The following is a 10,585-nucleotide window of genomic DNA, read 5'->3' as shown; positions in this document are numbered from 1 at the left end:
GGTGGCCGCGTTCGAATGACCACGCCCTCCCACCCACGTGAAGGACGACTCACGTGGGCCGCAGTGGCTGTAAGGCACACGCACAGTAACTTCAAATGTCACCGCCGTCGAACACCTGCTGGTCGCTATGTGAACCTTGCTCGGAAGGTAGTCGTAAAGTTTTAAATGTCACGCCGAAAGAAACATAGTTACGTAGTTTTTTTTCTTTTTTTTTCAGCTACATTTGTGCAGTCCCGGTACACACTGACATCCCTGTGCCACAGTACAACAGCACGACGATAGAGCAGCCAAAATAAAATTGCGCAACCTTTTGATAAAGTGCCGTGACGTATGGGAGTTCGTCTGCATTTGAAGGAGGAAAACGCCGCAACAATCCGTACAGAGTTGGTGGAAGTGTATGCCAACAACCAGGGCCGTTGCTAGCTAGGTGTTTTGGCGCCCTAGGCGAGAATTGAAAAACGAAGCCCCCTCTTTCTTACAACTGTGTGTGTGTGTGTTTGTTGGGGCTTATGGGCGCTCAACGTCGAGGTCATCAGCACCCTGACACACATTAAAAGGAACGAATGTGGACAGGCCTAATAAAACTGAAACACACACGCAAAGAAGGCAGGAAAAGAAGGAAAATGCTACATAAGAAAGGAAAACGTAAGGAAAGGGAAAACGTAGCAACAAGAATGCCACAGGAAATAGTCACTGGTTGGCCACTTACATAAAATATGGGCGAGCTTGGCACACAGTGAGCAAATTAAGATCCTCTCCCTAGAATCTACGTAAAAACATTTGACATGGCACAGAACTTTAAAACTTTAACCACATTCGTCCGAGTGTTGCCTAAAAGAGATGGCAGGTCCGCTGCCAAGTCAGCCGCGGCCCGCTAGTCAGAAAATAAAACGCAATCCAATAAAACGTGGCGCACAGTGACCTGGACGCCACAAGCACCACACATTTGAGGGTCCTCCCGCCGGAGCAGGAAGCCATGCGTCATAGGGCTGTGGCCTATCCGAAGCCGAGTGAGGAGAACCTCGACCCGTCGATGGGCCTGAAAGGAAGTACACCACACACGCGTTGTGGGCTTGACTATACGGAGCTTATTCTCAGTCACTTTGTAACGCCGGAAATGCATATCCTCCTATTTCCATTTATTGTACTATAATTTTTTCCCTTGTTTTGTTACCTCAAGATATGACATTTCTGTCTCTTTATATATTGTAATTGTTTTACTGTTTGTATATATATATTTATGCATTTATGTCGATGTATAATTGGTTGTTTTGTAAATAGTATTTGTATTTTTACGCTGGGTCTTGCCTAGGGAAAACTATGCTATCGAACGAATACGTCGATAGGTTGTGTGGAGAACCAGAGTGTTTAGGATCTTTGGGAGTGTTAACTCGGTCGCGTGGAGCGCGAGCTGAGGAGAGAGAGAGTCTGGCTGGAGTAGCGAGTGGAGCAGGTGTGTTGTGTGAAGCTCCCGCGAGTTGCCGCGCTTTCGGGGTTTGGCAGCATGTAATTGCGCTCGACTTGCGATGATAGTTCCTGACACGGTGTCGCGGACGGGAAGCATTAGCTGGCGCACATCAAGAGCCCGTTTCGCCTGGTGACCGTGTCGAGAAGGAGGCGCGCCAACATCCAGCTTCTGCAACAGCGACGGCCGACAATGAGTGACTGTCGCCACCTCCTCGATCGACGGCTTCAAACCTTCAATCAACCATCAAAGAAGACTGGAAGCACGTAAAGTTTTAGAACTGTATGACAGACCTCAGCTTTTCAAACTGTACCATTTTCGTAACTATAATTACAGCAACTTAGCATGAACATTTGTGCTCATTGTCCCAATTGCATTACCAAGCAGGGTCCCTTCCTTTTCCGGAATGAACCCGAGTGTCGTTGAAATTCAAACGCCAGCATTAAAATAAGAATATAGCATTTCACTGCTTTAATTTCAAAGTTCAGTTAAAGTTTTCATAGCTGGCTACAATATTTAGATTACACAAGCACGAATTAAGAGTGCGAGTTTTGTTACCGTATTTTAGCATACCTGTGACTGCAGCTCAGCTTGGTACGTACTAAATTTTACTATTGTTAATTGTTCAGAATCATTTAATTCAAGTTCAAAGTCAAATCTCTTATTTCTAAATTGCGTAGATTCAAGTAGCTTTTAAATGATTGTTGAGGTAGTCCAAGACTAACCGTATTTTACTGAATTTCGATGTGCTTCAGAAAGAAAGCTCACTATTAACTTCAGTCACTAAATGAGCTTTCGATTTTCCGGTTTTATTAATTCTTTTGCTAAATAAGTCAGGGTGCAGCGAAATTTATTACTTCTGACAAACTTTCAGTTTTCACACTACACGTGTCAACCTTCAGTTGCCACGCTTCTAGTGCTAATTATATGTGTAATAACCTTTCTTTTTCAGTTACTATAGTAATTGTCCTTAGGACTGGCGACCGTAATTTCCCCCAAATCTCAAATACCTAATTACCGCTAGTTAATTGTTAACGTAACGGCTGCACATTTACTTTCTTTATTAACTTTACCCCTTTTCAAAATTAATTTCCACCAGTTTCATTAGCATTTTTCCTTTCATTTAGATGTAACCCTTTCCTCCCTCTTTACCGACAGGTTAACTTCGGTGACGATTGCTTTCCCCAAATTTCCATTAGGTACACGCGGTTTAATTTTTCATTGTCATTAAGGTCGATAAGTGAGGGGGAGGTTACAACTTCCAGCCACTCATCCTCCCACCGACGCATGACTACAACTATCAGACTCCCTGATATCGCCCCCCACCCCACCCGCCACATCCAACATCCAGCGGCACAACAATGCAAATCTCCTATTATACTTTTAATCATTAAACCAAAGTGACCAGACGTCCTCATTTTCTGTGGACAGTCCTCAACTTTCATACTTTGTCCCGAATTCCTTTAAAACTGATCGAGGACAAGAAATGTCCCCAGTTTCTTATTTTTTGTCCTCAGTTTTTTGGAAACGACAGCTAAACTGTTTGAGAAAAGACAGTGTAGTACTTTCTCGTAATGCTAGTCTCGGACACCCAGAGACAGACTTGCGACAGACACCAACCCATTTTTATGTATGGATGTGATGAACTGCACTTACCTTTTACTCCTTTTAGATTTGCTGAGAGAAGTCCAAAACCTAACTTGTGAATATGTGTTCGATTATCCATAGGAAATAATAGTAGAAATAAAACATCAATAGAACCGCTCAATACAACAGACGCTTGACAAATGATCTGCAGAGATAAAAACAAGGAGCGGGACTGCGGGAGGTATGGTATCAAGTCGCAACGTGATCCCAACTCAACACACGTGACCCGCCCCAGCGTTCCACAGATGAATCAACGTCATGTTCGTTTCCGTTTCGTACTCGGTAGCGGCTGGTTTAGTTTTGTGGTAGGTAGAGGCAATGTGTTTACTTTCCTCAGAGTACGTCAAGACTTATTAAGTAACCGTTTCGTATGTTTTTGAAAGCAATTCGATGTTTTAATTTTTACCGTTTTTCATTTTTTATCCTCATATGCTCAATTTTTTTCAGCCTCTTGCTCCCCCCTCCTCCCCAAAATTTTGCCGCCCTAAGCAGCCGTCTAGTCTTGCCTGACAATTAGAAACGACACTGGCAACAATACATCATTTGAGAGAGTGGCTGGGTGGCGCATACAGTTTCAGTGTGGTTAAACAAATCTGAATGACATAGAATGAAGTGACAGACCATCTCTCTACGAAGAAATGGGAATCGCAAGAGAAGTGGACGCCCTGGCGCTCGAGAACCGGCGTATCATGATCGAAGTCGTTATGACCAGAATATGGTACAACCATCCAGGCGCAACTGTGGTTTCTTTGATTGCTCAGGGAGATGGCTCACTGGAACTACAAGATATGAGACATTAGTTCACTTTATGTGAATGAATAACAAGCTTTACTGAACTTGATATAATCCATTGCCACAGGAGACCTTGATAATTTACAACTGTCACACTATTAAAGCATCGCCTGAGGCATCCAGTTACGACTCTTCTCCTGACGTACACTGTTCAACGTTTACAAAAGTACATTTACCGTCTGAGACTCAAATAACTCTTTATTCCTACATGATGATTGTGACTGCTTCAGCTGAAGTCACGAATCGGGGCAGAGCTCTCCATGCTCGGCTCTTTGTTGACCTCCGTGCGACAGGGAAGGCTTGTCTTCTTTAGCCTCTCCCATTCGACGTTGCTGACTGCAGCGACACATCACTAATGTCTGTGGTATTGAGACTCTTTGCCGACTGTGGTGTGGCACCGCGATCTTTCGACTATACCGTAGAAATGACAGTGGAAAAAGTGGTAATTATTTGCAGATCATTTTTCAATATCTTACATGCGACTGGTCACACCGGTTCAAAAACGCTGCCGAACCGAGGCTTATACAGCTGATGGTTGTTGATATTCAAACTGCGAATACATTTCATGTATATCATAGGGCAAGGTAATGTCGACTGATTTTTTTCTAGCTGTCTAGGCGTGGAGATAACAGAGTACAGTCGTAACAGGCTAACTGTCACAGGAGCATGCTACGGGAGACTGCAAAGATAAGACATCATGAGAAGCCGAAGCACATTGTAATGCTTCCAACTTTATTTAATTTCGCACGTATTTTCTTGAACAATCGAGCTAAATTAAATACAGTAAACAGGTTCAAACAATAATGTCGTTCGGCAAATATATGGCTGTGGAACCCCAATAAAGAAAATGAACATGGGAAAGTGTCGAAAAGAGTATTTTTGCTGCACCACAATGCTCCAGCTCGTCCTACACAGGACAAAGTCGTCTCTGCTGCTTCTTTAGGCTCTCGTCCCTCGCATTCAGCTGACATGGCACGTCATTGAGTGCAGTGGCAGCAGAATACGAGATGTGAGGCAAAATTTGAGAGCCCAAAGAAGCGGATGAAACAACCATTACAAGGCAGGTGTTCCCAAAATGATGACGAGGTGACTTTACAGGTAGAAAGTTTCCTCAACAACAAAATGCCGGTTTCTTAACCAAGAAGTCAGCCACGTCATCCTTCGTTAGGAACAATCTGTTTCGCTGAAGAGTAAATATGTACTGAAGGATTAACACAATCACCAAATTGCATGGTCACAACTCCACTGAAGTCAGTTTTCAACAGCAAGTGTAGTTCGTACTTCTCACATACCTGCATCTGGCTGGTCTGCCTCTCACACAATTTCATGACGAACTCTTTAGAATGTCTCAGAAAGACACCACGACCGACTACATACCGAGGCTGCAAACACATTAATTTAACTGAAATTGCAACTAAGGTGCAAGAAATAGTTGGGCGATGTCTTCTTTTCTTTCTTGAAGATAAACTAAAAATTAAATTTTGTTTGAGACATTTGAGTCTCATCTTTATATACAATAATGATGGAAGCTGAAGAAATGAATTAAAATTTGTACCCTAGCCACGACTTGAACACAGGTCTCCTTGCTTACTAGGCAGGTGTGCTAGCCATAACACAAAAGCAGCAGTATAGCAAACATAGCTTCCATCATTATAAACTAAAAAATTCATGGATTTACTAAGAAACTCACTCAACTATACGACAAATGTGCTCCCCTAAACATGAGAAAAGTAAGAACGAAATCTGCAACCTGACTAACTCGAGAACTAAAACAACACATGAGTCTCAGAGATACTGCATATCGAGCATGCAAACCATACCCCACTCCTGAAAACCATACTGCTTACAGCAGAATCAGTGAAGCTGTGATAAATGCAAAACTACAACAGAATTAGACCAGCTGCCCTATGGAAAAACCTGCATGGTCTTAGTATATGCAAAGTAAAAGAAGCAGCTGATGCAAATGACCCAGGCAGAGAACTGAACCGCCACTTCACATTACCTGCAACCACAACTGCACCGCTGGCCGCGGTGACCGTGCGGTTCTAGGCGCTTCAGTCCGGAACCGCAGGACTGCTACGGTCGCAGGTTCGAATCCTGCCTCGGGCATGGATGTGTGTGATGTCCTTAGGTTAGTTAGGTTTAAGTAGTTCTAAGTTGTATGGGACTGATGACCTAAGATGTTAAGTCCCATAGTGCAGCACAAGCGAATGAGAAATTCATTGATTACTTCATAGGCGTAAACGGCTGTACCCACAAACAATTCTCTCTAAAGCATGTTAGTTGCGATACCCTCAAAAAGTCCCTCGTGTATATTCGATCAGCATCTACTGGACACGATGGCATCAGAGTCCAAATGATGAAGCTTATTATTGACCTACTACTGCCCTCTATAACTACTTCCAACTGCTCCTTAACCACAACAGTTTTCCTTGAGGCCTGGAAACAGGGGCTAGTTAAACCACTACCTAAAAAGGACGCTGCCACAGCACTCCTTGATTACCGACTTATTTACATTCTTTCTGCACTGTCCAAGGCCTTAGAATATATAGTCCACGACCAGCTAACAAATTGCCTAACCACAAACAACCTACTAGACAAATACCAGTCTGGTATCCATAAACATCGCCTTAATAAAGATAACAGATGACCTGAAGCTTGCAATGGATGCACAAAAAGCAACTATCATGTGCTTCTGAGACTTCAGGAAAGCCTTTAACCATTGCCACTTCGATATTTTACTTGCCAAACTTAGCAGTCAAAATATCTGCCAACGGTTTCGCTCAGACCTGACGCCTCGCCAGCAATGCGTCATGTCCGGCACCATAAAGTCTCAATGAAGGCAGGTAGTATCAGGCGTCGGTAACAGGTCCTATATTCTTTTCATTGTATGTCAGTGATGTGTAAAAACTTTAAGGCTTTCGTGGCCACTTGTTGAAAATCGTCTTGACGCCGTGTTTGCGCAATGTACGGCGGATTCTGTCCGTCGCTCTGGGAATGTATGACAGAAAGGCCGATATTTCCTTTTCTAATAACTTTGCCAAGTATTTGGCTCTGTTACACTTCTAATATAACTTGTGGAGTACCCATTGATCCTCAGGTCATTTTCCATGTGGTGCATTTCACGTCTGAGGTGCTGCGGCTCACAATTCGTCCGATACACGCTGTGTCCCAGGTTTTCGCCATCCCTTCTGACCAGCACATCTAGAAATTGTAGTTTTTTGTCCTTCTCTACTTCCATAGTAAATTTCAGGTTGCATGGAGGCTGTTCAGGTGTCTTAGGAAGTCACCGAGCTGCCAAGCTATTCTTCGCCATGGCTCCACACAACGAAAGTAGTTGAAGACAATGGCGGGATACAGAGCAATGTATGCTGGCGGCAGTAGAATCAGTCGGCAATCAGCTAAGAATGCTGGTTCTCTAAATTTTGCCAATAGTAGCTCCCGAAAAGAACGTCTCCTTCCCTCCAGGGATTCCCATTTGAGTTCCCGAAGCATCTCCGTAACACTTACGTGTTGCTCGAACCTAGCGGTAACAAATCTAGCCGCCCACCTCTGAATTGCCTCGATGTCTACCTTATGCTCAAGAATAGATCGCACCAGCGTCCTATATGCGTTCTCCTTTACAGGTAAACCACTCTTTCCTAAAATTCTCCCAATGAACCGAAGTCGACCATTTGCCATCCTTACCACAGTTTTCACACGCTCGTTCCACCTCATATCGCTTTGCAACAACACGTCCAGACATTTAAATGACTTGACTGTGTCAAGCAGGACACTAGTAATACTTATCCGAACATTACAGGTTTGTTCTTCCTACACATCCGCATTAACTTAGATTTATCCACATTTAGGGTTAGCTGCCATTCATCACACCAACTGGAAATTTTGTCTAAGTCGTCTTGGATCTTCCAACAGCCATTCAACTTCGACACTTTAACGTACATCACGACATCATTAGCAAACAACGGCAGATTGGTGCCCACCCTGTCCGCCAAATCATTTATTTATATATAGAACAAAAGCGCTTCTATCACACTTCCGTGGGGCAGTCCTGACGATACCCCTGTCCCTGATGAACACTCGGCATCGAGGACAACATACTGGGTTCTATTATTTAGGAAGTCTTCGAGCCACTCACATATCTGTGAACTTAATCCATATGCTCCTACCTTGGTTAACAGCCTGCAATGGGACTCGGTGTCAAATGCTTTCCGGAAATATAGAAGTATGGAATCTGCCTGTTGCCTTTCATCCCTACTTCTCAGTATGTCATGTGAGAAATGGGCAAGCTAAGTTTCGCTCGAGCGATGCGTTCTAAAACCATGCTGATTCGTGGACGTAAGCTTCTTAGTCTCAAGAAAGTTTACTATACAGGGTGTTACAAAAAGGTACGGCCAAACTTTCAAGAAACATTCCTCACACACAAAGAAAGAAAATATGTTATGTGGTCATGTGTCCGGAAACGCTTACTTTCCACGTTAGAGCTCATTTTATTACTTCTCTTCAAATCACATTAATCGTGCAATAGAAACACACAGCAACAGAACGTACCAGCGTGACTTCAAACACTTTGTTACAGGAAATGTTCAAAATGTCCTCCGTTAGCGAGGATACATGCATCCACCCTCCGTCGCATGGAATCCCTGATGCGTTGATGCAGCCCTGAAGAATGGCGTATTGTATCACAGCCGTCCACAATAAGAGCACGAAGAGTCTCTACCTTGGTACGGGGGTTGCGTAGACAAGAGCTTTCAAATGCCCCCATAAATGAAAGTCAAGAGGGTTAAGGTCAGGAGAGCGTGGAGGCCATGGAATTGGTCCGCCTCTACCAATCCATCGGTCACCGAAACTGTTGTTGAGAAGCGTACGAACACTTCGACTGAAATGTGCACGAGCTCCATCGTGCATGGACCACATGTTGTGTCGTACTTGTAAAGGCACATGTTCTAGCAGCACAGGTAGAGTATCCCGTATGAAATCATGATAACATGCTCCATTGAGCGTAGGTGGAAGAACATACTGACGAAACTAAAATGAGCTCTGACATGGAAATTAAGCGTTTCCGGACACATGTCCACATAACATCTTTTCTTTATTTGTGTGTGAGGAATGTTTCCCGAAACTTTGGCCGTACCTTTTTGTAACACCCTGTATTCGAACTGAGAATATGTTCAAGAATTCTGCAGCAAACAGAAGTTAGGGATATTGGTCTGTAATTTTGCGGGTCCGTCCTTTTACGGGAGTCACCTGCCTTTTTTTCCGTTGGTTTGGGACTTTGTGGCGGGTGAGAGATGTACGACAAATGCAAGCTAGGTAAGTGGTCATTTCGGTAGAGTACTCTTTGTATAATCGAACTGGGATTCTGTCGGGACTTGGTATTTTATTTGTTTTCAAATCTTTCAGTTGTTTATCTACGCCAGGTATGCTTATTTCTATGTCGTCCATTCGGGAGTCTGCCCGATGGTCAAATGGGGGCATGTCTGAAATCATGACATAATGTGACTTATGGCAGTGAGAGATGGACTTTTAATGAGAAAACCAGTCAGATGCTGCAGCGAGCAGCTGAGAGTGATACTCGTACGTTGGAAATCGTTAGATGAAGCAGGAAAAACGAAACAAAATGATTAGTCAACCAACTCAAGTGTAAGATGTGGCCGGCCGAAGTGGCCGAGCAGTTATAGGCGCTACAGTCTGGAACTGCGCGACCGCTACGGTCGCAGGTTCGAATCCTGCCTCGGGCATGGATGTGTGTAATGTCCTTAGGTTAGTTAGGTTTAAGTAGTTCTAAGTTCTAGGGGACTGATGAGCTCAGAAGTTAAGTCCCATAGTTCTCAGAGCCATTTGAACCATTTTTTGTAAGATGTAATTGTGACCGTAATGAATATTAAATGAAGCTAGGTCAGCGAAGTGATCGCAGAAGGATCAAAGAAGTACTTTGCTGAGTTCCCAGATACAAGAGAGGACCGATAAAACAGTGTAATGGGAAGTGAATAGGTGACTTCGGTAGACATGCAGCAGTGACATCAGTGTGTGTAGTTGAAGGTCTTAATGCTGGACAAGTGTTGGGAAGGTAGGCCTATGTCCGGCATTGGCTGTTACACGGCTGATGATGATGATGATGATGATGATGATGATGATGACGTACAGCAAGTGTGACGTAAACTGTGCCGCGGCGTGTGAGACAGTCCCCACTGGGCGCCATCCTGCGCTTGGCCTACTATCTTGAAGTCTGCATTCAGGGTACCCAACGTCGCGCTGGTCTCCCAGAAACCTATGTTTAGCCATTGTTTCTTGATCTGCTCAAAGTACGTGTTCATACAATCGTAGACGACTTTCCCTCATTGTCTCAGCGATAGGTGTCATTTCGTACGACCTGAAACTTTCGTGACTTGTCACATGGTCATGAAGCGTCAGACCCACCGTAGCATTTTTGTTTCCATTACAACGTGTGATATCTCTGCTTCTTTTGTTGCGGGTCAACATACTGCACCACCCAAGCCAACTGTGTGGATTGCAGAGTGCTATGTTTTCGACTTGCGTAGGTCCAGGATCTTATCACAAAGCACAACAGTTATTCTTCGCCATTTAAGTCACGTATTGCTAACGCGGTTTGTGATTTCCGCTACGAGTGAGCAGTTACCAACGATTTTTGAGACAAGATATTGTAAGATCTATACCGTC

The sequence above is a fragment of the Schistocerca cancellata genome, chromosome 6, assembly GCF_023864275.1.
Source record: "Schistocerca cancellata isolate TAMUIC-IGC-003103 chromosome 6, iqSchCanc2.1, whole genome shotgun sequence".
Taxonomy (NCBI): Eukaryota; Metazoa; Arthropoda; class Insecta; order Orthoptera; family Acrididae; genus Schistocerca; species Schistocerca cancellata.
The sequence above is the reverse complement of the archived record's forward strand: the minus strand, read 5'-3'. Positions refer to the sequence as shown.